General features: G+C 46.3%; 1 long non-coding RNA gene across 1 annotated transcript in view; it reads right to left on the reverse strand.

The window, feature by feature from the left end:
* Nucleotides 1–26,125, reverse strand: part of LOC147658201 (uncharacterized) — a 95,772-nt gene that overhangs the window by 43,431 nt on the left and 26,216 nt on the right. The window contains exon 2 of the long non-coding RNA XR_015290927.1: nucleotides 24,986–25,231. This is a non-coding gene — a long non-coding RNA (uncharacterized LOC147658201). The remainder of the gene's footprint in view (nucleotides 1–24,985; nucleotides 25,232–26,125) is intronic.

The raw sequence follows: 26,125 nt of genomic DNA on the forward strand, positions 1-26,125 counted from the left end.
TAGATTCTTTACACTTCCTTTTTCTTCAAAGATTCTTCCCCTTTAAAGATTCCTGCGTCTTTCCTCTTATCTTTCGCGCATCAAGTCCCTTCTTCTCTCCTTCTTCTCCCTCCAACTTTTTCCCTTTCGATATTTCGCTTCTTTGCGCTCCTCGCGCTCTAAACACTTCTCCTCCTCGCATAAATCATATCCTTTAAATATTCCTCGAAACTATCGCTGTCAAGAGATAATCGGTTTCAAATTCCTCCGATTAATGATCGTATATCAATATTTCGACAACGATCTACATATCCTTCCCTCGACCGCGTACATCCTTCGCCTCTATCCTCTTCCTTACCCTGGGATCACCTGACCACGCGGCGACCTAGCGAGGAATTAACACTTCGAGGAGCGTACCGAGCGCTCGCCTCGCTCGGTTTGCTTATGCTAATCGACGCGAGCGGTTTCGTGCCGTCTCGCCGCGTCGCCGACGCTTCAAATATATTAATTAACATCGTCATTAAGCCGCCTTGAGGCCGCCAGTTACTGGGCCTTCCTCTTCCCCCCCACCATCTCCGCGCCAACTCCCTTTCTCGATCCGTCTCTAGCAACTATCTCGGCAAAGATATACACCCAGGACAACTTTTGAGACGAGCACCACAGATAAACCGCGACTGTTTGCGAACTTGCGGCTTTATTTCCACGTTGATTGCTAGAGACGGACATTACAAGAGCCGACGCTAAATCCAAGCTTCATTCGCGAGGACGCGCTAGATCGGCCGTTCGATTATGTTAATGGGATTAAGTAACGGGCATCGTGACCATCCTTCGCTCTTTCCTTCCTTTTTTTCCTCCTCGGTTTTTTTTTTTTTTTTTTTCTTTACAGTTTTCGAAGGTATAGCAATTACGACGTTCTCTTTTCAAGTTTTTACGATTTAATCTTTTAGACGATTTCTTTTAGAGAAATTGTATTATGTTGTTGCAGTTCGATTGTTATTTCGTTGAGAGGACATTTATTTATTTAAAAATTTTTATGCTCGAAATCCTTTCATCTTCCAATTCGAACCAGTTCAAAATTCCAAACATTAAATTAATAAATCGATAATTTGAGAATATCCCTTTACTTGTCCTTTTACTTGAATAAATAAATTCTTCTAATAATCAATGGATGTGTATTAAAAATTTTTCTCTCGTGGTCCATAATTCGTTCGAGGATCCGAGACACGGAGACATTTCTCCGCGACCCGAGATCTTGGTCGACTCGTGCGAACTGCAGGCGGAGAAAAATGGCCAGGAAACGGTATCACACGTTGTGTACCGGTAATTAACGATCGAGTCGCCCCGCTTTGTCGCTAATCATTTTCACCGTGTATCGAAAGTCGTCCGCGGAGAGGAAATATGGCCTATCTAGCCGGGGCCGTGCACCGCTCCTTAACTCGTTGTTCGATGCAATCGCTCCGACGATACACGATCGTCCTAATTAGGCGGTAATTAGATTCTGTTGATTCGAGCTCGTGCACCGGTTCGTGGCATCTGGCGGGCACCGCGCGCGGCCATCTTCTCGCGGAAGCGATCAGGCAACGTACAAAATTTCTTTCCGTGACCCGGTTACGTAGTACGGAAACTCCGCGACCGATAATTCGGGTCTTCCATCGAAGGATGGAAGAAAATCCAAATTTTTGTGAAATTTGTTTTTTTATCGATTCACTTTGGTTGCTGATTTTTTTTAGTTAGAAGAATAATTGAAAAAGCGATCGCTACGATATCCTCGAAATTTCAATTCAAAGGATCAACAAGGAAATTCCAAGCTATTCGTCAAAGAAAAAAAACGGTAGCTTATTCTTATTCCTCTTGAAAATGGCCAGGATACAAGAGTATAAATATTCTGTTCAAATTATTTCTATTAAAAGATGTATAAGTTAAATACTATATTTTTGAACGTCGCAATTCGATTTTGTCATTTTATTCATAAAAATTCTTTTATCCATCTTCTGTCCAAAGAGATGACAACGAATTTCGATTCGAGGGTCCTGAATTCCAGGCAGGCAGTAGGCCGCCTCCTGCACCTCCAAAGCGTCGCTTTGTGCGCTGTTATTTACTGCGCGCAACTCTGCCCGCGTAAATTATGGCGAGGCCGGCTTTCATAAATTCCGGGGCGAGATATGGAGCGACAAATTCAAGTCGCTGAGCCCGGCGCCCGGGTCGCGGTCCCATTGCCTCACACGCGCGCGATCTGACGGTAGCTCGCGCAGTTAGGCAAGGGATTGATTTCACTGATTTCAGTGAGAAATGGAGGGAAGAAGAATTTTATTCCTGTCTTCAATTTCTCCAGTTCAAGTTTTTCTCCCTTTTGTACCGTGAGTTTCATTATTTTTTAATTCAAAATCTGCCCCATTGCATTGGATCGATGAAATTTTCGATAAACTTTCGTTCGCTGTGAAAGCAACACACTGTTAATATTTTGTCTAATCTCATCTCAAGCTTCTATCTTCTTTCTCGCGAATTTTTAAAAGGTTCTTTTACTCTCAGTGGCCAAGTAAGTGGATCAAGTCCTGGTTGCACGAGAGAGCCAAGATCGTGACACGGTAGAACCGACATATTTTAACAGGGCGAAGATGCGGGTTAGAATTTATAGGAGGCTGATAGCGGATAAGGACAGAGGTCGTTCGTGGTTGACCATCGCGTTATTTATTGGTGTACGCGATACACTAGACAATCCAGCTTATTCCATAATATTAGTCTTCTATTAGATCGGGCTGATGATTAATCGTGAAAAATCTGATGGAATCGACGAACGAGTAAAGAGAGTGTTCAGCGTAATTAGAAGAAATTGAAGATGAATCTTGGTCTAGACTAGTTTCAGACTCGGATTTTGAAGTGGCAAAAAAATCAGGCAACAAGAAAGAACAAGAGAGGAGGAGCGCGAATCGAGAAGGATGGAGCGTGTTTCGCGTGGAAAGGGAAGAAGAGGAGACGGTGGTCCCGAACGACGTCGAGGAGAGAACACCACGGAGATCCCAATCTTGCGTGGAGGCCTCTCGAGCAGTGAGTAAAAGGTGGCTAACATCTCGAACATCGTCCCTGTAATCTAATGAGCACCTGCTAGGAGCGCCGCCTACGCTTTGTATATAGACGAACACTTCTATGCACAGCATCGCGTACATGCTCTTCAGGGCCGTAGTTCCAGCCCACACGATCACCTTTTCTCATCATTTCTTAACAAATCCCCTTGTATTTTGCTTCGTGCTTCCAACCGAACAATCTTAGACAAACACGGCCCCCATTACATTCCCTATTCCGCTTTCTATTTATATTCGAACGATAAACTCGTCGAGCATCGATACTCTCCACTTAACTTAATTTACCAAAATCGTAAAAAAGCAACAGTAATCAGTAACACGCGATTCATCGAATCGCCTCCATCTTCGAAACGAAACGATAAATCGTGAAATTTCCAACCAATCCAGACCCGTCCAACGATCGATCCATCCGTCCAAGCACGAGTGGAACGAGTGAAACGCGGAATCGTTAGAAACCTTGTCCCCCTAACAGCTGCCCGATCCCGTCGTGGATAGTCTTAGGGCCGATAGAGCACGAGCGAGAAGACGAAGAAGGTAGCCGCTCGTATCGGATATCAACGGCAAGGAAGACAAATAGCGAGACGCAGCGAGAACGTTCTCTTTGCGAGGCCATCCACCGCAGGGCCGCATATCCTCGCGCGAGATCTCGAACCCCTGACGGATGGCTTCCACTGGCGTAGACACGCCGGCCAAGAGAGAGAGAGAGAGAGAGAGAGAGAGAGAGAGATCCAAGAGTATCGGATCCAGTTGAAGGTGAACGAGAAAGAGAACAACAAGAGACAAAGAAGAAGAAAAGGAGGAGAAGGAGAAAAAAAAAAAGAAGAAGAAGAAGAAAAAGAAGGAAGGAAGGAAGCGAAGTAGTGTCGCGCGACGGTCCTGCGCCTTCTCCTCGCCGTCAAACAAACGGCGAACGCACGGTCCAACACCCGCGGATGCGTATGCACGAACGTAGACGTCCGCTTAGGGACCCCGGGTAGAGGGGCACGGCTATATGTTATGAGGGTACAGGTGCCGGTTTATCCTCCTTCTTCCACCGCCCGCTTCCACCTCCAGCTGAAAACGCTCCTTGTCCCTCCCCAAGGCGCGTTCTCTCGCCGTTGTCTACGCTGCCGCTCTCGCCTGCCTCTTCTCATATTTTTTTTCCCTTCCCTCTTCGCTCTCTCCCTTCTCCTCCTCCGTCCCCCTCTGTCTTTCGCGGGCCACGCTCCTTTCGTGGAGGCCCCGCGCGCGCGCGCGCGCCTCCACGCCTCGCCCCTCTCCTCCCACCCTCCCCCTCCGCCCGGCTCCCAAGGTATTCTCGTGTGGTGTGGTGTCGTCCCGCGGTGTCCGTGAGGACCATGCCTCGACCATGCCTCGCAGAAATCCCACAGCTCGTACGCGTGAGGTCGCGGCGAGTGCGGGTGAAAGTCTACCGCGGGTCACCAGCCGCCCCCTCCACCCCACCTCCCGTCTATATAGGTGCACCTATATCGCGCGATGGTCAACCCAGTGGAGGGAAGCGGATGCCCTTCCCTCCTTGTGAAAATGCCGGGCTACCATCCTCGTATCTCGATATCTCCGCCTGGGATTCGAAAGATAGCCTCGCGCCGATAAAACCAATCTACCGACCCCGGCTTCCTGCTCCTCTCTCTCTTTTGTGGGACGGCCGTCATTTTTCTCTCTCTTCCCTTTGTGGAGCTAATATTTAAGCTTGCTTGTTCGAGCCGGCTCGAATATGCTCGGCTCTTTGTTCTCGATGAGGAGTTAAAATGATATTTAAAAAGATTCCTCTTCTCGTCGAATCGAAGAACTTTTAGAATATAAACTTCCATCTGCTCCAATTTCCAAACACGTTCGAACGTCTTCGTCTCGTTCGTGCATTGGACAGTTCGTGCGAGGAACTGACTCTCCAGCGACAGTTCACCTCGGTTCGATCGGTGAAAGCGTCGGGTGGGTAACATTGTCGCGAGGCGTCGGTCGCGGGGTTACGCGCGAAACTCCATCAAGTGGGGATCCCTCCCTTCCTCGTTAACTCGCACGCTCCAGGATGTCGTTCCTACGAGCTACGACCTCTCTTGGTTCCACTTTTACCTGTCACTCGCTTCGATACAAATGTGTATTCCTCGTCAACTCGATTCTCAGTTAGCACGATTATTATTATTATTATTATTATTTGTAATCGACGAAGTACGAGGAGGCGAAGGGAAAGAAGAAAGGGCGATTCCTCGAGTGGGAATGAAATCGTTTGATCGTAAATATAGATGCAATTTATTCACGGAGATTTTTCGCCAACGAATCGGGGTAATTAAGTTAAAAAAAAGAAAATAGAGGGAACAATTTCGATGGTAGTGATTAAAAGACGGGAAAGCTAATGGAATGTATCGGGGAAAAATTCAAATGAATCGATTTTTATCTCGAGGAGAGTAACAGAACCATTACTCGGTGTGTACACGTCCACCTAATGAACGTATCCTGATAAGTAACAGGAAAGGAACAGGAAGTCTTAGGCGAGCGATAGTTACTCGCGACGAGGCAAAGTTACGAACGGACGATTTCTAACGCGTGCCAACCTCTCGCGGAACTAAGACGGCGTTTTCACGGAGCGATGCGGCTTGGTCGCGCGTAACTCGCTTCATTTGCCGCTAGTCACGTGTCTCCCTGACAAAGTACCGGCTTGTAATTCGCCTTAGGTCCGTGGCTGCCTCCACAGGCCGTGTATCCCTGTCCGCGCGCGAGCACCAACGACACTCCACTATTTCGAGCGTCGATAAGTCGCTATGCGGGCCTCGCTAAAACCTGCTTCAGTTGTTCACAATTATTGATCGTGCTGTATCTAATTTCTCAAATTCGAACTTTTCGCGATTTCAATCTCTGGTCTTTCTCTCCCGTTGAACGATGCTCCGCGTGAAAAGAAATTTACTCGAAGAACCCCGTAACGAACAAAAGACAAACGAGCTCGTCCTTTTAGAATCTTTTAACCATTTTAATTTTTAATCCCAAAAATTCTCGCAAATATTCTCGCGTTCCTTTTTAATTAGCAGTCGATCGGAGGATGACAAGATCAACAACTCGGTCACGATCGGCGGAACAGCGTAATTTATAAACCGACGTCCACGTCGGATCGGCAAGCGTCCCGAGGTAATTACCGTCGAGCTTCTCGACCTGTTCGAACTTAGAATCACCGACGACCTGCCGCTGCACAAGAGAATCGAATCGCGACGAGGTGGAGGAAGAACGTGAGAGAGAGAGAGAGAGGAGCGAGGAGAAGGTGGTGGGTTCTCCTGATTTATGCTATGCGCTTTATGAGCGGCGCGCTTCTTGCTCGGCCGCGGCGTAAATTTTGTCCGTGTTGTTGCGAATCGGCGCGGATGCAGGAAATACGTAGAGGAGACGAAATCGGGGAGAAGAAATCGAGAGACCTCGCCGGTTAGACCCTCCTAACCCGGCCGTTCGAGACTTTCTTTTTAAACAACGACCCCGATCGCTTTCCCCGGAACGATTTTCAATGTACCTGCAGTTCAACAGTCGAGGATCGAGAGACATTTATGGACCTTGGCTTGATACATCCTCCATGTTCCATCCGTTGATTTATTTACGAACGTGATGAACTCTTTGCTCCTTCAGCGTACGATTGCGCGCTTTGGGCTTCGATTCGAATGAGGATTCGATAGAAAATTATTGCGAGTAAAGGAAAGAAGTGACGTTTCGCGGTAAAAGTTCGGTCCGATTCCTTTCTTCCGGTAAACATCGTCCAGGATCGCCCCTATTTCCTACAATCAAAAGAAATCCCGATTCACAGGAGAATTTTCCGTTCCCTGTACTCTTACACACGCTTTTCACAATTTCTCTAAAATTTCTAATTAACACTCTCGCATAGGCGTTGCTCGACAACAACAACAACACGTACGTGAATTTCACATTTATTACGGATATAAATCTCCCCGATCTGTTAACCCACGTGACCTCCTGTTTAAGAGACTCTAATAATCCCAGAAATCACGTTTTCTAAAATATCCTTCTAAAAATTAACCTATTCCTAATCCTAATTCCATTTTACCCCCGGAGAAATATCCCCAATTGAGGGAAAACTCAGAAAATTATTCGTCCATCGCGCGATGTAGAATAGAAACGGCTTCCACCATTTCGCAAAAATTGTAGACAAAGGCTAACGAGGTTGACGAATCCTCTCAGATTCTCACGCGCGGCCTCTTCCTGCGCTCGAGCTCCGCAGAGATCGGGCCGGAATAAATCAATAGCGGTATGTAAATGGTGAAGTCACAATGGGCCGCGCTGCGGATTGAGGAATCGGCTTGTGGCCGGCACGGTAATTTTCCCACGTGTCCGTCGGTTATCTGACCGGGGCGCTCGGGAGCATCGCTTTTTAACCGATGTCGCTCAACGACGCGGTATTATACCGGCGCATAGCTTCACTCGCCGCGGCCAAGCTATGCGACCGGGGCATCTATGCGCGCATCGCTGCTCGCAATCAACATACCTGGAAGCTATGTTGGGGGGGAGGTGGAAAAGCGCGCCGCCCCTGATAGAATTCTATCCCCCGTTTGGCTATTTGCTAAATGAAAATATCCTCTCGGATATTTTTTTTTCATCGTCAGTTTCGCGTTTTTGTTGCAGGCAAAGTTGAAGATACGCGCGCACCGTGGTGGCCGATAAATATACTTCCTCGCTCGGAAACAATCGCTTATCGATCTTTGAATCGCCGTAAACTTTGCCAAGAATGGATCGTGTATGTACGTAATCTTTATGGAAGTGATTTTCGAGATTTTTGTTCTTTTTCCTTCTTTTTCTTGCGTATCGAGTCGAATTTCTAAGAATTGTTTTTTCCTGTTGTTTTCCTTTTATTGCACAGACTTATTTCATCTTTGCAAATTATTCGTGATTTTTCTTTTTATATTTGCATACGTGTATATGAATGATACTTGTGAAATGTTTAAAGCGTTTCATCTCCTTCGAATTTCCATTATTTTGTTTTTCAATATGAGTTTCAACGTCGTTTAAAGAAACGATCTTTTTGTGGAGGAGCATCGAATCGAATGTTATCACGTGTGAACAATAATTTCGAAATGTAATCGTATCGATTTGTGACTCGTTAATCAATTTATATTAATAATTGATAAATTTTGTGTTTAAAAAGTTAGGAAGAATACAGGAGTTATTGAAAAGCTGGAAGAAAAATAATTCTAAAATCGATGAAAAATAAACATTTTACACGATTGCGCGTGCAAATAATGTAAAACGCTTTTATACACTGTTGGAAGATGTAGATATTTTAAATATTTGCGATATTAAATTGTGTTTTACAATTTCGATTGCACGCCATTGCAAAAAAGAAGATTTCAATCTTCATATTCTCTCTATTTTAATTGCACAAAATATTTTTTTTAAATATTTACATTATTTATTTTCTATAAATTTTTCTAGTTTTTTTTTTTTTGGAAGAAATCATCTTCATTTTTCTACTCAATTCCAAAATACAACAAATCGATATAATCGACCAACTCGAAGCGAAAGACTGCTAATTAAAGACAGGAACTAGGTAAAACTAGGTGTGTAGAGGAATTTAAAAATGTTGAACATCGTGAAAAATCTGACTTTCTAGCGCCAATTTTTCTCCATTTTATTCCAGCGCCACGTTCCTTGTTTCTAATCTTAAAACGCTTTAATCGACGTTCTTTTTTCTTTCGTGTCTGCGGTATTCACGTATCCAACGAATAGCAACGTCATTGCAATCAATCAAAAGGGAATCGCAATTAAGGGGATTCCCGAAAGAAACGATCTGCATAATTAACGACCGACGATTTCCTTCGTGACTTTACGATCGAATTTCACTTTCTTACACGATGGATCGCATCGATGTCGCTTCTAAATTCCAGCAATGTCGTTTCAAAAGAGAATTTGTACCAACATGTATATCGGATATAACCGTGCACGTTTTCGAAATCGATACGATGACTTTCCAAATTTCTTATATTCCCTTGAAAGAACGTATCGAAATAAAGTTTAATCAAGCGTATTGACAATCGCGATTACGATTTGCTTGAATTACGAGGTAGATAAATAAAACGTCACGTTTCATTGATACGCTTCGCGTATCCTCCACGAGGAATAATTTAGCTGTAGCAAATGTGAATATATTACGAGTCTTCGTAGTTGGATACATATATATATATTCCATTAAAAACATGTATTCAAAAAATTTTCGAAACGAGTAAAATATTATTATCTCGTCGATCGCTCGAGACTAACTTCTTAATCGATCAAGAAAGATGATCGAAAGAATCGCATACATATCGTACAACAGTACATGACTACTTTGTCAAAGCGTACGGACGCAAAGTTGTCTACAAAATTCTCAATCTTCACAATTTGTCATCCTCTCGATTTGTCGTGCTTACTTAAACGGTTGCAAACCTCTACAAACCAAACGTTTTATTAATCGGCTTTCCCATTCCCCCAAGAAGATTTATACCGACGATTCGAAGATTGATTTTGTAGATTTTGTTTCGATTGAATTTCCCCTTTTAACTTTTAAATAATAAAACCTCGGTCGGGAAAAATCTCTTCCCTTTTTTTCTTTTACGCATCACAATTATACCACCAAAAATAACAATCGACGCACTGTCCGTCCATGCCGATCCAATCGCATCGAATCGAAAAAATAAGAAAAACTTCTCTCAAGTTCGTGGACCAACCCAACCTGATCGCACTCGTCGTCATTCGTCTCCCACACCACGTTACGCGCCTCCATACTCGATTACGAAACTGGCATCGGCCGCTGCATCTCTTCCCGTCGTCGAATCTCATCCTCGGGCTTGAAACAATCTCGCGGAAGCCAATCATTATTCTCGACGCAACCAGAAGCATGATCGTTGGTGTCTTTACGATCGTCGCGACGCGAAAACGTCGCCCCTCTCGCTCCCCCTTCCCTCCCTTCCCTTCCTCTGTACCACAGAGACGCGTCGTATCGCCGTCTCCTTCCCTCCTTCCATCCTCGCCTAGCCTCCTCCTCCTCCTCCTCCTCCTCCTCTTCCTCCTTCTGCTCTATGGCGGTCGCGATGAATGGTGGACCGTTTTCTCCAGCTGGTTTACGACCAAATTCCATTCTCTTCTTTCACGCATGACCAGAGGAAGGCCTGGGGCTGTCTTTCTGCGGTGCTCGAGGTTCCTCGTGGCGCAGGGAAGGAGACGCGGATGGGAAGAGGACGAGCGAGGCTCTCCCTCTCTCTCTCTCTCTCTCTCTCTCTCTCTCTCTCTCTCTCTCTCTCTCTCCTGGTGGACACGCAGGGAGAGGCGGACGGATCGCGAAAACGAATGCCCGGAATGGAGCATGGCGCGCGCACGAAAAACTGGTCGCGCCACCTACACCGCCGTGGAGGAGGGTCAAAGGTCAGCCGCCCGTGGTAGGATTTTTTTCGCATACGCCAACGTGTGCCAATGAAAACAGGGTTATTAATAAATCGGCGTAATCGTCGAGCCAAGGAATGGAGGGAGAGAGAGAGAGAGAGAGCGCGTGGTGGCGATTTTTATAAGGCCGATGGGCGGAATAAATTAAAAATAAAATCAACAGAGGAAGAAGGTCGGGCGTCGCGACATCGCGCGTTAATAAACCGCGCGTATCCAGCCATCTCGTAGCTCTCGTCTTTCAATGGTCGCCTTCCGTCCCAACGGTGATATCTCTTTTCTTGCCTCCTCTTGGAGATTAAATGAAATGTATATATACATATATATACACACACAAGGTGGTGTCAAGCGCTTAATCGTGGCCCGTCTTAACTTCTGGATTAGAGAATGTTCGACACAGGACACGGATTCGACCGGCGATACCGTTCAACCGTGTACGTATGCGTGTATGTGTATAAAGTAGTCGAATAAGTAAGGGAATTATGAACGCGAATTATAAAGAGCAATAAAGAACGGATGAGATTCATCCCGAATGGGGCCGTTTCGTCGAATTAGTTCCACGCTCGGGTGTACACGTAACGAAAGAAAGGAGAACGAGAATATCCGTGATATCGAAGGATTACACGCTCGTCGTATAATATAAACCAATCCAAACGGCTCGAGTTTTCGCGCGGGAACACCATTTCTCAACCCGCCGCTCGAGGGAGCCACGGTGGAACGCGAGGCATCGTTTCTTCTTTGGGAGAAAGAAGGGTTCCAAGGGGATCCGAGGAGGCACGAGGAGCCAGTATCCTGGATACACAGGCATCTAGATACTTCCTTGGCGAGCTTCACTCCCGTATCTGAGCGTAGATCGGAATTCAGGTACACGGTAGCACTACCTCGAGGCGCACACAGCTCCTCGTGAACGCCACCTCCGTGGAGACTTTGCCAGTAGAGAGAGAAAGAGAGAGAGAGAGAGAGAGGAGAGGAGAGGATATGTATAAGGGAAGAAAGGAAGGAAGGGGGGAGACTGGTGAGGAGGGGGACGGGAAGCGAGAAGAAAAGAGAAGAGAACAAAAGGGAGAAGGGGTCGGGAGAAGGGGAGAGAATGGGTGTGCGAGAGAACGGAGGGAGAGAGAGAGGGGCCCGGCGGCTCTCTCTCGAGGTCCGCGGTGATCTACCGTCCCGAGCCAAGCCCCTCATTAACGCCTTTGCTAAGAAATTACACGCAGTCGGTGGCAAACAAGAGCAAGAAGGTGTTGGCCGTGCTCGTTCGAATACACGAGACTCTCTGCAGTTTCTGCCCCCACCCTGCCCCTCTCCTCTCCTGTCCACCCGCCCTCCACCACCTTATTCCCGTCCTCGAGCTTTGCACGTCGTAAAGCGTGCGAACGGCTCCGCAGCCAATTCGATCGAGATTCTGGTCCAGATAGCCGGCCGACTCCGCTCACCCTCTCGCGCCTACCCTCCATTTCTCTGCCTACTTCCGCCCGATACCCTCACCGATACTTCGTTTCGCGGAAGCGGGTATGCAGCGGTTCTTCATTTCTTCCTTTTTTTTTTTTTCCTCTTCTTTCTTCTAAGTAGAATGCAAGCGGAGATGATCGTATCGATATCCTCTAATGAGATTAACTCTAAGGAGCTTCAATTTATCGAACGAGAAGTAATCACTTTTTATTATATTGATCTGTTGTATATATATATATATATAGATAACGTTAAATTATTCAAATTATTGGTTTTATTCGATGATTTTGTATTCGTATACTTTACAGTATTTATCTCGATATCTCAATTCAGCCGAATGCTTGCATTTCTCCGCACCGTAAAACGATCTATCCTCTTCTCTTCGCCTCCTCCTCGTTCCGCTTTGTTTCTTAATTCTCTCTTCTCTTCCTTCGCCCCGGCCCAGAAAGAATCACCCGCATCAGTCACTGGCACGATCCGGCCGACGACATTCGACAGCGGGGGGTCGCGATGTTTCCCGTCAGTACGTCAGTCGTTTCGCCCGTAACACGCACGGAATTCGGCCGACCAACCCGTGAAACATCGTCGACGTCATCGATGAACGACGTCACTCGGGAACGGGCTCTTCGATAAATGTAACATGTCGATCTGTGGAGATAACGATCCTGGGGCAACGGTACTCGTCCAATTGCACGCACAACGAGGTTAAGGAATCGGGGGATAAGAGAAAAATTCCTTTTTCATCGATTACTTATCATCAACAAGTAAAACTTCTGCGAGTCAACCGACCAAGTATCAGAGAGTTTAACTTAAACGTCGATGGACGGAGGAATGAAACAAAAGAAGGGACAAGCAAAGAAGAAAGAAGATCGACGAAAATAGAAGGAAAAATTTCCAGAAAATCAGCGAAAAGAAAGGGGAGAAAGAGGGGAGGGAGGGGTTCTTCCCGCGGCCGCGTAGAGAAATACGAGGGAATGCGTTCCCGTGGATGTCTGGCGGATGTCTAAATGTTGACAAGCAACGGCAAGCAGCTAATAGCCGTTTAATAAGATTACGTCTCCGGCCGGACGGACTTGACGTGGCCGAAACACGCTCACCCCGGTTCGTCTCTGCTCTTACGGCCCCGTTTATGGTCTCTCGCTGTACGCGAGAGTGGCTTATGGCCCCGTCGCGGTAAATATCGAAGACTATTGCAGTAATCGTGCCCGTCCCGATACGACTCGAACACGATTTTTCGCGGTGGATTCCAGTCCCTTCGGCTGTGTCAACAACTTTCATCGTCTTTGACTAATCTCCAGCTCGCGTCTTCGTTCCCCTGTCATCTTACACGGCTCTCAACGTCGGACGGTGAGAATGGTACACGGTTTGATGGGGCCCGAGTGAAACGTTGATTGGAAATAGACGTGGTTGGATTAGAGGACTGCGGCGTGTCGAACGTTCTAACCGCTAGAATCCGTTTCTTCATTTTCCCTCGCCCCCCTCCGTGATAATAATTCCCCGTGGGCGGCCGATCGCGCGTTAATTATCGAAAAATATCCGAGATATCGAATGGAAAGTCTTCCCGAGTACACCCAAGAATTCCACCAAAAGGCGCCTCCCCACAACGCAATATCCGTCATCATCCGTCTCTTGTTGCCTCCGTGATCGGCAACAACAAAGCAAATTTCCCACGACGAGTCTCCAACCGCTCGCCTCGCTTTCGCATAATCACCGTATTTCGGGAGATATCAACGGGGAGAGGGGAGCCATTCTTATTTTTTTCTTCTTTTTCGACCGGGCGCAGTTTCACGGGCAATATCGCGAAATTTATCGGGCTGCGGTTTGCGATGATATTTTACGCGTCGAGGCCGGTGGTTGGCGCGGGCCCACCCATGGCGGGGCCCTCGACGTCACCCCATACGTTTGGCCCCCGTGGAAGAGGGACGGAACAGGCGTCGAAGGAGGCGGAGGGCGAGCGAGACGTGCGCCATAACCTCGCTATTATTCCGCTATTTATACCAGTGCGCCTGCTGCTCTCTGGCCACCTAAATCTTCTTAATACGCGCCGGTTAGTGCACTTTATTAAACCCCGCGTGTGCACGCGCACGATTCACTTTCACCTGGCGCTCGTTTCGTTCGCTCCATTCTTTCTATCCCTTTCCTTCTTTTTCCTTTTTCTTTTCTTCTCTTTTTTTCTCTCTTCTCCCGGAGAAAGGTGGCGGAACAAGGAACACCGCAGGATGTCGAATCACTTACACGATTCCACGGGAATGGTCGCGAATCCAATAAGAGACCGCGGTCCGAGAGACACGTTTATACGATATATTAAATTAGACGTAATGATCGTGGCCCGACCGTGAATCATTGAGAAGGAAGTATTTCAATTTTTAACGCTGCTCGTTTACTCGAATTAACTTTTTCGGATAGGTTAAGATTAATTTACAACTAGGTAAGAAAGAATTCGAAATCTACTAATCCAATCCAAAGATACTTTCAGATTATTTTTCGCATTAATAATAAAAGAGAAGGGTTAATCTCTCGAAAGATCGGCATTAACTGTCGTGTTGCACTGTTATTAACTGTTTGAGATTTAACATCTGGTTTCGTGCAGTATTAACTCGTTGTACTTTCGCGTCCAACGAGACACGGATAGATCTACTTTGCGCGGAACGTCCAGCCGATATTAACTCGCCGCGGTTGAACGTTCCAGTCATCCACGCACGACTGCACGTCCACTTTGCAATATCCCACTTGTAAAAAGGAGAAAAATGTGCACGCCGTGGTCATCATCGTCGTTCCTTTATCGTCGACTGTAAGACTGTTATTCTACAAGGTTCAGTTGCAAATTCCCGAACGACGAACGCTTCTACGGTAACGAGGGTCGGAGAGACTGGCGCGCGGACTTGACCCCAGTCCTCCGCGAGGATCAAAGAAGTATTCTCTCAGTGGGGATTTTGCGTCCATATGGGCGTCAGAGGTGTAAGATAGCAGGCCGCGATGGCATTAAAGTCGATAATTTACTGCCTTTTAAGGAACTCTTACCGCAACCCGCCTATTATCCGCTTCTGATCGTCCAGCTTCGTCGTCCTTTTTCCCCAATGAACAAATGAGCCGAGCTTCGAGATGCCGCGCTTTTATTCCGACCTCTATACACCGCCAAAACGTTCCAATACGAATGTTCCGTCTATAATTTTATACAACAAATTCCACCGATCTTTCTCATTAGATGCGCCCCGACAATCCTCAATCAACAATTCGTACTTTCACCGAGAAACGTTTCCAACTAATTGTTACTCTCTTGCAAGTATTCTTGCGTATATATACATACATTATACACAAGGATTTTCACATCTCACAAAATCATTTCATTACGTATATCGTAACGTTACTGACAAATTATTCGACACCTTCGCGATAAACTTCCTTGACAACTTTGAAATTCCATTTCGTACCATCACCGATGTCTTTCCTCAGAAATCAATTTTTTTTCCCAGCCATTGCCAAACGTCATGTTCGCTCGTACCTCGAGCCGATCAAAAAGTTCCTCGCCTCTTTTTGCCGATCTCCCCCGCTACCGATCTTCGTTCCCTGGAACGCGTGATTGCAAAATTTATGCTGTCGCAAATTCTCTGGAATCGGTCGATACAGGGGCCAGATTTATATAAAATTGTAACGCGGCGTCGCGCTTTGTAACGAGCGAGACCATAAGCTGCCTACGACGTTTCGAAGAAGGAGGGAGACTTTTATAGCGGCAACCGCATCGTGGATCGTTAATACTTGCTCGGGATTTATAGATTTACTCTGGGCACTGGCGTGCCCCGGTAGTTTAGGGCGCTTTTAGGACGAGGAGAGGGGGAGGGACGAGTAACGATCGGCTTAAAATCCATCGTTTAACGACCGTTTTAAATTCGCTCGATCGCGCGAGTTGCATCACGTTCTTGCAAAATGTATTCACTTATCTTATGGGAGGAAAATACGAGGAGGAGGATTCGTTGGAGTTCTGCGTTTGGAGGAAAGTGGATTTAATTAAGTCTGGTTACTTTCACTTTATCTTTTCGTTCGAGTTAGATAGCTAGTAGGGGGCTAGTTTTATTCAAAGGAGTGTTACAACTGTTTGTATTTATTGATTTATCACCGAGTATCAAGTTGGAATAATATTTTGATTTTAAACGTTTGTTCTTATACAATTGTAGTGTGTACAATATCATCATCGCGTACGTGTAATAAACAAAGAGGATATATTGTTTCAATCCTTTCTTTCGTATTTCGTATTTCGAATCGGTGAAATCCTGTGTGTAATAAATACACACAGGATGAATTTCATTTACCTCTCTCGCATTCGCTTCACTTTCAAGAAAGAATTTTCAATTCGATTTCGCGGCTCGATTATCTTCTTGAATTTCTCTATTCTCGATGGTTTGATTCCTTTGATTATTTTTTTTTTTTTATTCCGTTTCCTTTTTTTCCTTCTTCGTGAAAGAGTGGTTCGAGAAGGTGAGGCAGCTGTCGTTTTAAATTTCACGGGAAGTCCGATCGCAATATCGGTTTAATTTCCTCCATTGTCGTCCGCGGTTAAGCATCGAATCGCGCGCACGGTAATTTACATTAATTTCAGAACGTAAACTTTCGTTGAGGTTTACGACTGCTGGAATTACCACGGGATATACTGCCTCGGTTTTTGCCAGACTTTATGCGAATCGCACGAGCTTTACCGAACGTAATTGGGCAGGCCATTAGTTGTGAGGTCGAAGTTCAATCTAGGTCATTTTCAGCAAGATAATATCGACGCGAACGTATTAAATACGCGCTTACACTTTACTTACGCTGCTTCATATCCAGATAAAAAAATTTTTTTAAACTCTTGAAAGGAAATTTTATAATAATTAGATAATTAACACATTGGACACGTGCAATTACGCATTCCACGTAAAGCTCGAGAATGTAGAAAGAGATACCACTTCGAGAACTTTGCTTCTTCCTCGGGGAAAAGTTTTTACGATCGAATTTACGATACGAAATAAATAAAAAGAGGAAAAAAAGAACCGTCCAATTCGAAGAAAAATCTCGAGATTAATAAATTAAATCGTTTTTGAACAATGATCGTTGGATTAGACCTACCTCTCCTCACCCACGCCCACCATCTCTCACGATTCGTTTCGCGATCGAAATCGTAAACGATCGTTTCCGCCGCGATTCCCCCGGAAGTGGCCATCCCGGCCAAGGGAATATCCCGATAAATATCTCGTACTCTCGGCTCAAACGAGGGAGGTATGGCGCGTGGAAGGGACTCCTCCTCTTCCTCTAAGGGGAGAGAGAGAGAGAGAGAGGACTAGGCAAGGCTACGTGCTCGAGGGTCGAGCGAGAGACAGCGTCGTAATCACATTACCGCGATTTTTCCGCGGCGTCCGGCTATTAATTCCGCGGGTGTACATATACGCCTGCCGCGGTAGAACCACCACCACCACCACCAGAATAAGAAGAAGAAGAAGAAGAAGAAGAAAGAGTAGAACGATACGACAAACCAAGTGCAAAGGCAACAGAGGAAGAACAAGGACGCGAGAGGAAGAGTACGAAGAATACCGAGGGAATAAAAAAAGGAAGAAAGCAGGAGGAATACGAGCGGAAGAGGAGGAAGGAACGAACGAGCTGGAAGAAAGAGGCGAGCGAGAGAGGCAAGAAAATCAAGAAACACCAAGAAGAAGAAGAAGAAGAAGAAGAAGTGTATAGGCCTGGGACCCCACCTAAGCATCTGAACGCGGCCCCTAAGCATCGATGTGCGGGTGTGGCGAATACGTGCCGGGGTCGGAGGGTCGAACCTCGACGGACCCCTGGATCTTGGCGAACGCGCACGCAGCGTTCGACTCCGCCGGGCCCTTCTTCCTTCCTTCTCCCCCCCTCCTCCTCGCCAGCACACGCGCGAATAGGCATAGGCGTGGGAGAGTTCATTCAGCCGAGATACTATCGCCGATTTTATTTCTAGCCGGATATATCCCGCGCCCGTTAACCTGGCCGGGACGCAACCCGGGCCCCTCCAACCCACGGCCGATCATCCTGCCAACAACACGTACGTACGCGCCCCGTCCAGGGATTTAAATTAGAAAGATAATTTTCTATTAGTCGCGCCGTGATAAACGCGCCGTTGTTCGCGCGGACTGATACGCGCGTCGAGGCGATCGCCGGTGGAATCGGCGAAGTTTCTCGCTCGATGGAGAATATCTCTCTCTCTCTCTCTCTTTCTCCGGCTTTTCTGAGGCTGATTTTATCTGACCGTGCGTGACGGAGTTACCGGAGATCCCGCCTCGTCTATGCGGCTCGTGGTTGTTCGATGCGGCGGGATAATTCACGGGGCTTTTTGCCTGAGATTTGATAAATCGTTAGCCGGTAACGGTGCTTCGAAGGAAGATTTTGCAATTAGCGAGTTTTCGCGATTTAATGCCGTTTCCTTAACGACGCGTCTGTATCTGTGAGCAGATTTATTTTTAACATTAATTCCATCGTTGGGAGGAAGAAAGAATTTAGCCTCGATTAAGGATAGAATGTAACTTTTAAAAATGTACGATGTGGTTCTGGTTGCAGGTGTTGATATAAATCATTGCGAGTATCGATTATCTTCCAGTCGTGAGATTCTTCGTTTGTTCGAATTGTATTGTAGAGAATTGTAAAAGAATTTTCCCGATCTCATCGAATCACATTTCGTACGAGCGTATGAGAAAATGGCGTAGGCAAAATTGCAGGGAAGAGGGAATAGCTTCTCACAGTAGCCACGGACAGAGCGGCGCCTTCCCTACTAAAGTGGTTTCCTCCTCGAGACGAGAGGAGGCGCCTCGAAGGGATTTCGTTTTCATTAGCCGCGAGTACACACCGCGTTGCAGGCATCCACCTTCATCATTTCACCCGTAAAAGTTATAACTCGATTATGCGTCTAACTAGCAATTTCAATACTATTAAGAGGTCGGTGGCGGGGCTGTTTGATCCACCGGCAAAAAGCCGGCGAGATTTGCATGGACAATAGATGGCCGGCCTCTTCTCTCATATCCGAGTATAATTCGTACGAGTGTGCGCGGTTGTCGAGTCGACGGTTCCCGTTGCTTTCGCGAATCACCATCCTTTCGATAAAATTTCTTCTTCCTCTGATCTTGGAGTTGAAATCGAAAATTCGATATTTTAATCGAAATATTGAAAAAGGTATTCTTCTCCGACATTCTTCTTGATCTCTTGACTCACGCTTATTTCTATCCAATTATCATATACTTGAATTATTGCAAAATTAATAGAAGAAAATTTAAAGTCGTCAAGAAGTCGCGAATAACAACTCGTTCGAGATAACTTTAGATTCAAATGAAGTTTCTACGAGGAAGATACATAGTAAAGATCTTATCTAACGATGTTAGATTTTTCTACACACAAAGCTATATATATATATATATAGAAATGACACAGATGATAGAGTGATAAAGAAGAATACCGATATAACCGATCACACTTGACTGCAAAACAAGACAACCAGAAATATAGAAAAAAAAAAAAAAAAAAAAAGAAAATTCAATCGAATCTCGTATCACACGTTTCCACGATCGGATCATCGTTTGACAAAATTCTGATTCCTCTCGTCATATTCAAGAGCTGGAAGAAAAGGCTGGTTGTTTCGCAGCGACCTCTTATTAGAATATCTTTCATTGGATGGTTTCACAGCTTTTATGCCCATCTTACGAAGGAACGTTACTTTCGCATTCCCGATCTCGGACAGGAAATAAAAAAAGAAAAGCGAACGGAACGAAGGGGAAAAGAAAGAGAAAAAGCGAAGAGAGACACGGGGCGGGCGACACCGATCGGTGTCGAGCATGGACAATGCTTCATTAGAGCATTGTCGGTGTACAATATCGCACAATTAGCCCGTGCTCGAGCCTTCTCCGCGCTCTTAAAAGATCTCTCCACGATCCCGCCACCGCGATCGGCATCATGATCAAACGATCGATCGGCCATCTCTCCTCGATCGGCCGTTACGTGGCTGCATTATAAGCCGGGCATAATGCTCTTCTTTATGCCGTGCCCCTACACCGCTAAAATCTCCCTTGCATCTTCTGTGCCAGAGTCCTCGTGCTCTTCAACGTCGGACGAGTCTTACCAGCGAGAATCTTCCTCTCGCTATTGCCTGGCAGGAAATCGGGATCGTAGAATAGTTAACTGACGTGAGCTTGTGGCGAAAGAAAAGTGAGACGTGTATATTTTTTATTCGATGTTTCTTCGTTTTAATCTCTTGTGTCTCTAATGATGTCTCTGGTGAGTATTGTCTCAAACGAAACGTTTTTGAAAAAACGAAGCAAACGTTCGATGCTCCATTTTTTTTTTTTGGAATCGTATTCACAAAAAGTTGTTCAGATGTTGAATGTCAGATGTCTCGCATTGAAACGATGATGCAATTAAATTTCATCAGATTCAAATTCAATCCTTGAGAATCTTTTTCGAAGAAGATAAAAAATGCGAAAATGACGATTGTTGCTCGAATAAAATTTCGTTACTCGTAGAATCGATCGAGTCGTAAGACGATAGGATTCCTGATCGGCGTAAGCCACGTTCACGCGCTTGTACACCGGTGTCACAAGTTTAGATACACCTCACCGTGGTAGCTCGGTTTCGTCACGACAAAGTTCCGCGCTAATGAAAATTCCGGTAAAGCATATATACACGGTTGGGAACTCGGGTGGAATGCGGTCCAATTAGAAGACGTTCTCGCCCAGCCACGCTTTCTTCCCCGGACAACTGAGAGGGAGAGAATTGGTTTATTACGTCGAAGCTGGCGATACGGTTCTCCCACTAATGGCGATTTCGTTTCACACTCTCCGCCGTTCCCGTATTTATTGTGCCTTTCGTTATCCCCTTTCGAAACCACGTAACTCTCGAACGTGTACTCGCTCCTCCTTCGCTCCACTGCTAACGAATCAATCCGATATTCGATTAACGAAGCCCTTTTCTAATTACGTAACAGTCGTTACTTAAGTTGGCCCAAGAGAATCTAACCTCGATTCCTCAATAAAACAGACTCGTTTCGATTTTATAAAGATGAATAAACACGAATACTAATCGATCGATCGTTCGTTTATAAAATTATTACACTCCCTTCGAATCATATTCGAATTTAAAAAAATTAAATTGATTCACACGCAATCGTTAACACTTGCTTAAAGTGTTAAATCGATCCAACTTTCACGTTCGTTATATGAAATTTTTATCCGCATCCTGATTTCCAAAACCAGAAGGATCGCGCCTGGATTCCGATTCGGAAGCAGGAGGTTGGTTCCTCGAAGCTATTAACGCGGGCCGTGATTCGACGAGAGAAGTGAAAGAAGATGGATAGATCTCGTGTTCTCGAAAGCTTTTAAACGATCACGGGTAGGGAAGAAGACACGGTGAACCTGTCCGTCACGTCGCGGCGGAGACGAGCAGCACCCACTTCTCCGGGACCTCGCGCTCTTCCTCTTGGAGCTGGACCCCGGTGCGAGGTGAGAGGTTAGACAAACACGAGCTTATCTGATGGCCCGTCAGCGGCTCTCGGCCCTTCTGCGCCCGGACCTTCTGGTATCCCGTAACGCATTGTCCGCGCGAGAAGTAGAGATGATGGGGCGGGAACACCTTCCGATAGATTCAATTTCTTCGGGGTATCGGTTCGAAGGGTTGTATGATACAAATAATAATTTCAAGAAAAATGTTGGACCGTGAACAGAATCGGGTATAATCGAATTCTTAAAAATTTCGATCCAGAATTCCATGACGCAGCCCTCTTAAAGATCGACGACCGGCGAAAGAATTCAGGGATCGTGAGAGCACGTCACCCTCGACAGGTACATCCACTCGTCTGCCCGCCTCTCGATGATCGTGCCCCACCCCGTATTTCTGGACCCGATTCCTGACCCACCTTCTTCGTCCCTCCTTCTTCCCTCCCCTTCTCGAACACGCTCGAACTCACGACACTCGTCCCATTGTCTCGACCTATTCTCGCCCCCCTCCCTCCTGCCAGTGATATCCAGTGTAGAATCTTTTATGCGGCAACACGTAACGAGCGCGTGCAGATAAGCCTCGGTTTCACCTAGGATACACCAAGGTAATTCGGTGTTGGGATTATGTAACGCGTCGTGTTAAGAGCCTGGCCGGCTAACACCAGTTTTAAGTAACCTTAAGTGCTTAATGCTCTTTCGATTCGAAGACTTTCGAAAGAGGAAGGAATAGAGTAAGGGAAAGAGAGAAGGAGGAGGAACAACCTCTCTCTCTCTCTCTCTCTCTCTCTTGACGACTCTATCCGCTCTCTGTCGGAGCCGCCCCGTCCTAGAAAGCGACGCGGGATAAACGGCGGAGGAGCGACGACGCGTTGCGTGCAGCGCGAAATCTCCTTCCATAAATTGGATCCTTCCCGCGCCCCGTAATTGAGACGGCTCTATCGGCCGTCCACTAAATCCAAAGCGTTACCATCCTGTGTACGCGCCGCGTGACTTGGCCAACGTGCACGCGTTCCCCTTATAAACCGTGAACCAACCGTGTATACAACCGTGTCGTGGGGAGGCACACGGGATGCATTAACAAATTAATTCCACCGCTATCTCGCTCCCCCTCCATCATCCTGACCCTCCTCCTCCGCCCCGTTCGCGCGACAAGCGCGGTGCATCGGCGAAATTCCGGGAAGCGAGCGGCGTGTGTGCGTGCGAGATTTACGCGTGCCGCGTTAAATACGCGATGCGATCAACGAGCAGGCGAGGGAGGCCGACAACGGGGGTTGCGTTGTTCGCGTCTCCTCCTCCTCTGCACCGTAGGGTACGCCTTAAGACAACCAACCGATTTAGGATCCAATCGGCCGAGTTTATGCGAGCTTCGCAGCTGGATACGCGGCCGGTCTTATTTCACGGTAACGTTATTACAACCAGGCTTATCCGACGCGGGGTGTCCTCCTCGAACCGACGACAGCGCGTTGGGGTTACGATCGGGGTTGGGATTATGGCTCCCTCGATTATCGTCCTTTCACGGACGGAAAATACGGAAAGTTCTTCGAGGAACGAACGAATGAATTATAGAAAGTAAATGGGAGGAGGTATAATTGGTGATTATACGACTTTTGGAAGGGTTTAAAGGGGTTGCGCAGGAATTTGGGACACCGTGTAGATGGAGGGCAGATAGGCTTGTTCGGTAATTAGGCGGGTTCGGAAGGTGGCCGCGGGGGGTCTGTTTTGCCCCGAGGTGGATCGCGTGGGCGTGCGCTAAGCGAACGGGTTAAAATGTTGCCGGTGAAATTGACGGCGACTCTCTAATTAGGCGCGCGACCGGCCGCTTCCATCGATTCTCACTCGATCTCGGTGCGGTTTTCGATTCTTTCGAGCCTCGCCGCGGATTTCCGCCGAGTCCATTCGCGATCGGTCGCAAATTGGCGAGAATTTCGAGGTGTGGACGCGCCGGCCTTTCTTGGAAACAAGAAAGCCTTGGGAAACGCTCGATTCCTCTCGTCGGGTTCCCAGAAAGGTATGAGCAATGGCCGGGATGTACTCTAATTAGCGGTGAATGGATTTGAGTCAGCCGTCTAGCCGCAGATTTGTTCTAACAATCAACCTCTCCCGATATTTCAACTCCTTTAAAACCTCTTCCGAATCTAACCAAATATATTACAAATTTGTTATCATTCTAAAATTATAAATGAGTAAAATACGTTTTAATTACGACTTCGCGTAATAATAATTCGCGTAAAAAGAATTGTTCGAACTGAACAACCAGCGGCGCGAAGAAACACCAACGAAAGAGCAAAAATTTATGGGTGGTCTCGAAACCTCAGGAACAAACGAGAAAAATGAGATAAAACAAAATTACCATCGTTTCTCTCCGAGTGATCGAGGCTCGGCGGAGATGCAGGGTGTGACTGTATTAAATTATATCGTAATTATAATCAATGCCGGGGGAATATACGCTCTCTATGGGTATTCTCTGGTTGGGCAGAAAAGCAGAACAGGGATGGAGAAAGAGAAGGGCGAGAAGGACGGTCCACGACGCTGCCCACGCGCTCGCGAACGTCTCTCCGTATGAAGACATAAATCAAAGGCTTTCGTGGACTCCGATGCTCGCAATTACATACGCGTAAGCGTAACGTAATATATAATGACGCGCGCACGGCGTGGGGTACGTGGCCAGGGCCTCGTTATAATACGCGCCAGCATCGTTTCCGAGCGGATCTCTTCCTCCCCTGCACGCGAGACAACCGATCATAGTGTGGGAGTCGTGCCAATTTGCCCGGTATTTGGACCGCCCTTTTACATAACGAGATGCTGCCCTTTCACCCCTCCAAGCGGAGGGCAACGATCCAACCTCGAAAGACGCGATATCGCCCGATACACCTTCGTCGCTCGTTACGCTCGTTACTTCGACAACTCGCGTGTTAAACGCATAATCATCGACCGGCAATTAATCACCTGGTGGAAAGGGTGTGCACATATGGGACGTCGCAGGAGCTGAGCAGCGCTTTGTTCCCGATGGAAATGGAAAGTGATGCAAGATATACTCGAATATCGTGAATTATTCCTCTCGCATCCACGCGGTTTCAACGAGAATCTAGGTTACAGACTTTTTCCAAACGCTCGTGGAGGATGTCGGTCGGTTTGATTAGAAATTCGCGTAGATTAGATAGGCGAGGAAGGATCGAAAAGTCGAGTGTGTCGAGGGATTACGAGGGATTACGAGCGAGAAGTCATAAGGAAGAGGAGATAAAGCGTGGACGTGGAGGAAGACAAACGAGTCGAACACGATTTCCTAGCGGAACACCGCGTCGACACGCGAGAAGTAAACAGGTGAATCCCCGATGATGGCCGATCGGTGACGACTTTATCGTGGCATCCGTGAGATAGTCAAACAAGGGGGAAGGAGATCTGTAACGGGCCCGGTCTTTTGTCGTCGGCTCGTGTGCCATATACGTGTGTATATGTGTATATATATCGGCGTGTGAACGCGCACTCTCCGACTTGTTTGGTGAAACAGTTTGACGGGGTTACATAATTTGCCGAGCAAACGTTGACTGTCTTCGACAACTCGGAGAACGTTAAAGGAGGGCAAACATTCACGAGATAGAGACGTACCTGGGGTCCTCGTTCGAGCCGAGCCATTCCACCGACGTATTGTTCCACGATATGGTCCCGTTTTCAACTTGTCGACACGAAGATCGATCGGATTGGGCGGATGATTTATCGACCGAGAAAACTGACGCTTCTCTCTCTTTCTCTCTCTCTGATCTCGTTCCCTCTGATGATCGGACAAGACGTAAGGCTGCGAACAGAGAGGAACGGTCGTAAAACAAACGGCACCTTCCGTTGTTTCTTCTTAATCTGTAAGAAAAAAAGAAAAGGAAGAAATCAGAGGGATTGTCTTTATTCGTTATGGGACAAATTTTTATAAAATGAAGATTTGAAGTAAATTTTGAGAAGGTTAAGGGAAATATCTTGGTGAGTATTAAATTAAAATTGCAAATCTATCGATTAAAAAATTGATCGAGATTAGTTGGATCATCATACTTTCGAGGACGAAGCTTTAACCCAGTTCGAGGAAGGATCTTTTCGATTATGTGGCGATTGATTCGCGTGGCTTTCCGGGTTCGCACGAATCTTAGCCGCGAGCCACGGCCAAGGAACCCGTTAACAACAAATTATATCAATTTGTTAGTGGCGCGAAAGCGGTCTGCGGGGGTGGCGCGTTGCATGCGTGTTCCACGGCTATAGATCACCGTGGCCGGGTTCGCAAAGGCGTGGAAGAAAAAGGACTATGCACGACTGTAAGCCTCGTGGGCCTTACGGGAGAGAATACGAAATGAGAACGAAAGCGATGCGTGTAACAGGTACTTCTTTGGACCGTCCGATTTTTGGTAAGTGAAATTCGATGAATTTTTCTAGAGCGAAATGAAATCTCGATGGAATTGAATTAATTTGAATGTGATTGCGATTAGTATTTCAGAAAGATGTCAGAAATTTAATTTTTAGACAAAATTGGTTGCATGTAATCAAAGAGTAATAAGGAGAATGAAAAAGCGTGATAATTATTAACATCGTCGAATAAGAATAGAGTATAATAATATTGGATTAGATAGTTGCACGAAATTTAATGTAATTTGATAATGTATTATTTTATTAATTATTGAATTCTGAATTATCCTATCGAATACAAATAGTTTTCTCATACATAAATTAATGCTTAAAATTTAATATAATGAATAAAAATTGACGATT

The sequence above is a fragment of the Apis florea genome, unplaced genomic scaffold (genome assembly GCF_048593485.1).
Source record: "Apis florea isolate Af1SG1 unplaced genomic scaffold, ASM4859348v1 contig_2295_pilon, whole genome shotgun sequence".
Classification (NCBI taxonomy): domain Eukaryota; kingdom Metazoa; phylum Arthropoda; class Insecta; order Hymenoptera; family Apidae; genus Apis; species Apis florea.